The sequence below is a fragment of the Myotis yumanensis genome, unplaced genomic scaffold (assembly GCF_028538775.1).
Source record: "Myotis yumanensis isolate MYYU_CA2020_CCGP unplaced genomic scaffold, mMyoYum1.0.hap1 SCAF_23, whole genome shotgun sequence".
NCBI lineage: Eukaryota > Metazoa > Chordata > Mammalia > Chiroptera > Vespertilionidae > Myotis > Myotis yumanensis.
Genome location: NW_027223774.1, coordinates 8,185,062 through 8,191,061, shown reverse-complemented (window position 1 = coordinate 8,191,061; position 6,000 = coordinate 8,185,062).

Here is a 6,000-nt window from a genome sequence, read left to right as displayed (position 1 = left end):
GCTGGACCACTTGGCTTTACCCCATTGTTTCGGCCGGCAAACTCCTACTCATCCTCCAAAACCCTATTGGCTGCCACCTCCCTCAGAAAGCCTTCTCTGACTGCTGCTCACCCATCCAGACAGGATCAGGTACCGCCTCTCTCTCTCAAATTATTTCTTCTCCTTCTTCTTCTTCTTCTTCTTCTTCTTCTTCTTCTTCTTCTTCTTCTTCTTCTCCTTCTCCTTCTCCTTCTCCTTCTCCTTCTCCTTCTCCTTCTCCTTCTCCTTCTCCTTCTCCTTCTCCTTCTCCTTCTCCTTCTCCTTCTCCTTCTCCTTCTCCTTCTCCTTCTTCTTCTTCTTCTTCTAGAAAGAGAGAGAGAGAAACATTGATTATTTGTTCCACTTACTTATGCATCCAAGGGTTGTTTCTGGCATGCGAACTGACCAGGCATTGAACCCACCACCTTGGCGCAGTGGGATGACGCTCTAACCAACTGAGCAACCAGGCCAGGGCTCACCTCTCTTGCACGCAGGGCCTCTGAGAGTGGGTTCCAGCTACACCTCTTCCCAGCACCCCTCTCATCACTCACTCTTGGCTTAACCTCCCTGCTCTCCCCTCCATTGCCCTGACAATCACGCATCATTTAAACTTTCCGTTTTGTTCCGTTGTCTCTCTGCACCCTCCTTGCCCCCCCAACACTGTACCATAGATTTTCATCCCAGAGCAGTGCCTGGTACATAGTAGGTGCTCAGGAAATACTGTGGAATAAAGAGATGAGTGGGTGTAAGGATCCCCATACCCATGTGGTAGGCAGAGTAACAGTCCCAAAGATGTCCCTGGCCAGCCCTGGCCAGGGTGGCTCAGTAGGTTGGGCATCGAACTGTGCACTGAAAGGTTGCGGGTTCGATTCCCGGTCAGGGCACATGCCCGGGGTTTGGGCTAGATCAGTGATGGCGAACCTTTTGAGCTCGGCGTGTCAGCATTTTGAAAAACCCTAACTTAACTCTGGTGCCGTGTCACATATAGACATTTTTTGATCTTTGCAACCATAGTAAAACAAAGATGTATATTTTTGATATTTATTTTATATATTTAAATGCCATTTAACAAAGAAAAATCAACCAAAAAAAATGAGTTTGCTTGTCACCTCTGACACGCGCGTCCTAGGTTCGCCATCACTGGGCTAGATCCTCAGTATGGGGCGTGCGGAAGGCAGCCCATGGATGTGTCACTCTCACATCGATGTTTCTCTCTCACCCTCTCCCTTCCTCTCTCTCTAAAAAAAATCAATTTAAAATAAATTTTAAACAGATGTCCATGTCCTACTCCTCAGATCCTGTAGGTTACATTAGCTGGAAAACAGGAAAACAGGAGTTAAGGGTGCTAAGCGGGTGACCCTAAATTAGGGACAGGGCCCTGGATCACCCGGGTGGGCCCAGTGTAGTTAGAGGGAGGGTGGCAGAGAGAGACGGACGGAGGTGCTGCCCACGGGCCTCGAAGCCGAAGGAAGGGGCCATGAGCCATGAGCTGGGCACAGCCTTTCCAGAACCAGGAAAGGGAAATGGATTCCCTAGCGCCCATGACCCAGTTAGCACCTCTGGCCCCCACATCATGAGATAAGTGTGTGTGTGTGTGGGGGGGGGTGTTATTTTTTTTAGAGCAATGTATCCTTCTGTTTTTATTTTTTTATTGATTTCAGAGAGGAAGGGAGAGGGAGAGAGAGAGAAACATCAATGATGAGAGAGCATCATTGACTGGCTGCCTCCTGCACACCCCCTACTGGGGATCGAGCCTGCAACCCGGGCATGTGCCCTGGACCGGAATCAAACCCGGGACCCTTCAGGCCGCAGGCCGACGCTCTATCCTCTGAGCCAAACCGGCCAGGGCACGTTTGTGTTGTTTTGAGTAGCTAAGTTTGTGGGACTTTGTTACCGCAGCCTTAGGCAACGAACACGCCCATTTTATAGGCCAGCAAATGGAGGCTCTGTGAAGGTCACGCAGACGCTCCATTGCTGGCTTTGCCTCTGGAATGACAGGGGGTTGGAAGTCGGGGACAGGCCCCAGAAAGAAGAGGGTCTGGACCCAGGAGGGCCAAAGGGGAGGCCTGGAGGCCGCGGCCAGGCTGCGGTGGGAGGGGGGGCGGGCCTCCTGGAAGAGGAAGGAATGGGAGCCCTGGGGGGAAGTGGGTGCCAGGGCTCTGCCATCCTTGTCCTGAGGCTCCTGAGGGCCTCAACGTGTCCAACAGGGAGGGGGGCAGGTGAGGGAGGAGGAGAGGGGTCCTGGTTTAGAGGCGCCCACTCCCCCGCCTCTCCCCCCCTTCCCCCCCCCCCCCCCCCCGTCACTCCCTCTGGTCCCTTCTGGCCGGGCCTGCCCCCCCTTCTCCCTCTCCGTGCCTGGGCCCCAGGTGGATCTTCCTGCCCTTGGCATTGATCCTGCCCCTCCCCTGCTCACACACCTGCCATGGCTCCCCAGTGCCCCTGGACAAAGTCCCAGCCCCTCCGCCTGGCCTTGCACTGAGGCCCATCAGAGCCCTCAACTCGACCTCCCACCGCTTCCCCGGGAGCTCTGGGCCGCCACCTGCTCTGTCACAGAGCGACCCCCTCAGCGGCGGCTCCCTGTCCGCGTCCATCGCTGGGGCCTCTTGCAGATGAGAATCTGGGTCTGGGTCCCCTGGGGTCCCCTGGGGTCCCCAGCGTCATTCACCACAGGAGCCTCACAGGAGGATGTCACTCACGCCTTAAACCCAGCCCTCGGTCAGGTCAGCCTGAGACTGGGGGTTGGGGGGGGTGTGGACAGGTCCCACTCGCCACAGGACGTGTCCCAGGAGGCGGGGGCGGGCACAGGGAAAAAGAGACAGACGAGGCTGTTAAGCTGCTGCTTCGACCTCTTCATTGTATCCCACGAACAAGCCTGGGACCCAGATAAGCCGAGCTCCTGACTGAGATGGAATTGGGCCCTGACATCCGGCTAGGACCCTGGGACCGTGACCCGGGCAGGCAGGTCCTACCCCGCGGGCAGCTCAGACCCCAGGAACCGAGTCTGCAGCCAGCAGGGTGGGGTGGGAGCCCCGGGGAGGTGTCAGGCGTCAGGGGATGCGCTGTCTCCTGACAGCTGTTTTCCCACTGGGGTGACAGTCTGTCTGTCTCCCACCGCTGGGAACACACCCACCCACGGCTGCGGCTCCGCCTCCCTCTCTCCTGTTGACAGAAACAGGTTGTGATTGAGAGCCTGAGGCCGCCCTCCTGCCTGGGAGGGAAGTGTCTGAGTGTCTGTGGGATCGGCAGGCAGGTCGGGGCCGGGGCTGCGAGCTGGAGGGCACAGCTGCGGTCCTGGCAGGCCCCGTGGGTGCCAGGGCTGGTGGACATCCGTAGGGACTGTGTGCTCCGTGCACACTGCTGGGCACAGAGTACGCGTGGAGGTGGGGGCTGTGGGAGCTGAAGAATGAGGACTGTCTGCCCCCGCCCCCCGCAACCCAGCCCCTGGAAAGTCACCCCAACTTTGGAAATGTCGGCCCTTTTCCCCCCTCAAATGTAGGCTCCCCTCCCCTCCGTCTTTCTGACGCCAGTGCCTCGAACCATGTGGACAGGCCTTCACTAACCAGGACTGAATGGGCTAGCGGGGTAAGACCATTCAAGTCCCGACTACCACTTACATGCTGTGTGACCTTTGGGAAGTGGCTTTCCCTCTCTGAGCCTCAGTGGCCTCATCTGAACAATGGGAGTCATTGTGCGAGGCCTCTTTGGGGATCCCGGGGGTTGATGAGGCTCCGCACGGGACCGGGTGCACAGGACACGATCCGTGCCCATGAGGATCCTTGTCTGATGACGGGAGGAGTGAGTCGCCTGCTCCGGTTCTTAGAGAGGGTTTCAGTCCCCATCTGGCCCAGTAAGAGTCCGAGGTAGGCAGGGCCCGCGTGGCTCAGTGGTTGAGCGTCGGCCTGTGAACCAGGAGGTCACGGTTCCATTCCCAGTCAGGGCACATGCCCGGGTTGCCGGCTCGATCCCCAGTGGGGGCCGTGCAGGAGGCAGCCGATTAATGATTCTCTCTCATCACTGATGTTTCTATCTCTCTCTCCCTCTCCCTTCCTCTCTGAAATCAGTAAAAGTATTTTTAAAAAGAAATTACATCGAAAAATCTTTAAGAAATTAAAAAGACTTAAAAATGTTATTATTTAAAAATAAATAAATAAATAAATAAATAAAAATAATTGGTCATCCTTATGGGAAAAAATAAAGTTGGATCTCTACATCACACCTCACACACACACACACACAAAAAAAACTTCAGATGATTAAAGACTTCAATGTGGAAGTCAAATCTTTTAGAAGATAATGAAGGACAATGTGTTTATCACCTTGGGGTAGGGGAGGACTTCTTAAAAGGGTCCCCAAAAGTACCCAGCATAAATATTTGGAAAACTGACTACATTAAAATTAAGAAACTTCTGCCCTGGCCCAGTAGCTCAGGTGGTTAGAGTGTCATCCCTTCCACTCTCTCTAAAAATCAATGGAAAAAATATCCTCAGGTGCCCGGCCGGCGTGGCTGAGCGGCGACCTGTGAACCAGGAGGTCACGGTTCGATTCCTGGTCAGGGCACATGCCCGGGTTGTGGGTTTGACCCCCCACTAGGGGGCGTGCAGGAGGCAGCTGATCCATGATTCTCCTTCATCATTGATGTTTCTCCTCTCTCTCTCTCTCTCTCTCTCTCTCTCTCCCTTTCTCTCTGAAATCAATAAAAATATATTTGAAAAAAAATAGCAGAACATGGAAACACAGATGCTCATTTGTGAAATGCACAAACGTCAGCCAGAACAAAGCGAATTCGCTGTAGTGTCTGCCCCAGAGAACACCACTCCATGGCAACAACGCGGGAACAGAGCCACACGAGCGAATATTTGTAATACGTTTGCCATTATTTTTATTGATTTCAGAGAGTAAGGGAGAGAGAGAGAGCTGGAAACATCAGTGATGAGAGGGAATCATTTTTAAAAATATATATATTTTATTGATTTTTTTACAGAGAGGAGGGGAGAGAGATAGCTAGAAACATCAAAGAGAGAGAAACATGGATCAGCTGCCTCCTGCACACCTCCTGCTGGGGATGTGCCTGCAACCAAGGCACATGCCCTTGACTGGAATCGAACCCGGGACCCTTCAGTCCGCAGGCCGATGCTCTATCCACTGAGCCAAACCAGTCAGGGCGAGAGAGAATCATTAATTGGCTGCCTCCTGCAGGCCCCCTACTGGGCATGGAGCCTGCAACCCAGGCATGTGCCCTGAGGGAATCGAACCATGACCTCCTGGTTCATAGGTGATGCTTAACCACTGAGCCAGGCTGGCGGGGGCTCAATAACTATTTCTAACCATTTTCCTTGAACCTATTTCGCTTATTTTAAAAATAGTTATGACCCACCCATGGAAATCCACCCGTATTTTGGAAAAAAAAAAAAAAAAAAGCTTGTAGGAAAGATCTGAGCTCTAGTTACAGTCTAAACAAAAGTTAGACTCTTGCCAAAGCCGGTTTGGCTCAGTGGATAGAGCATCGGCCTGCGGACTGAAAGGTCCCAGGTTCGATTCCAGTCAAGGGCATGTACCTTGGTTGCGGGCACATCCCCAGTGGGGGATGTGCAGGAGGCAGCTGATCGATGTTTCTCTCTCATCGATGTTTCTAACTATCTCTCTCCCTTCCTCTCTGTAAAAAATCAATAAAATATATTTTTAAAAAAAGTTAGACTCTTGAGGCTTTGGGTTTTTCTACCGGTTAACTCGTGACCGGACTACATTTCCCATAGTACCTCGGGCCGAGCCCCGATGGGTTGGGGAGAAGGGGTCTGAACTCTGATTGGACACTGCTGAGCTCTGTCTTCATTGCGAAGGGCGGGGTCCTAAGCTTGCTGGGAAATGTAGGCGATCCCCACGTGGGAGGAGAGGGCGGGGCTTGCGGAAGGACCTGCGTGAGGCACCCAATGGCTGCCGGGAAATGTGGCTTTAGGCCTATCGCTCAGCCTCCTGGGATTTGTA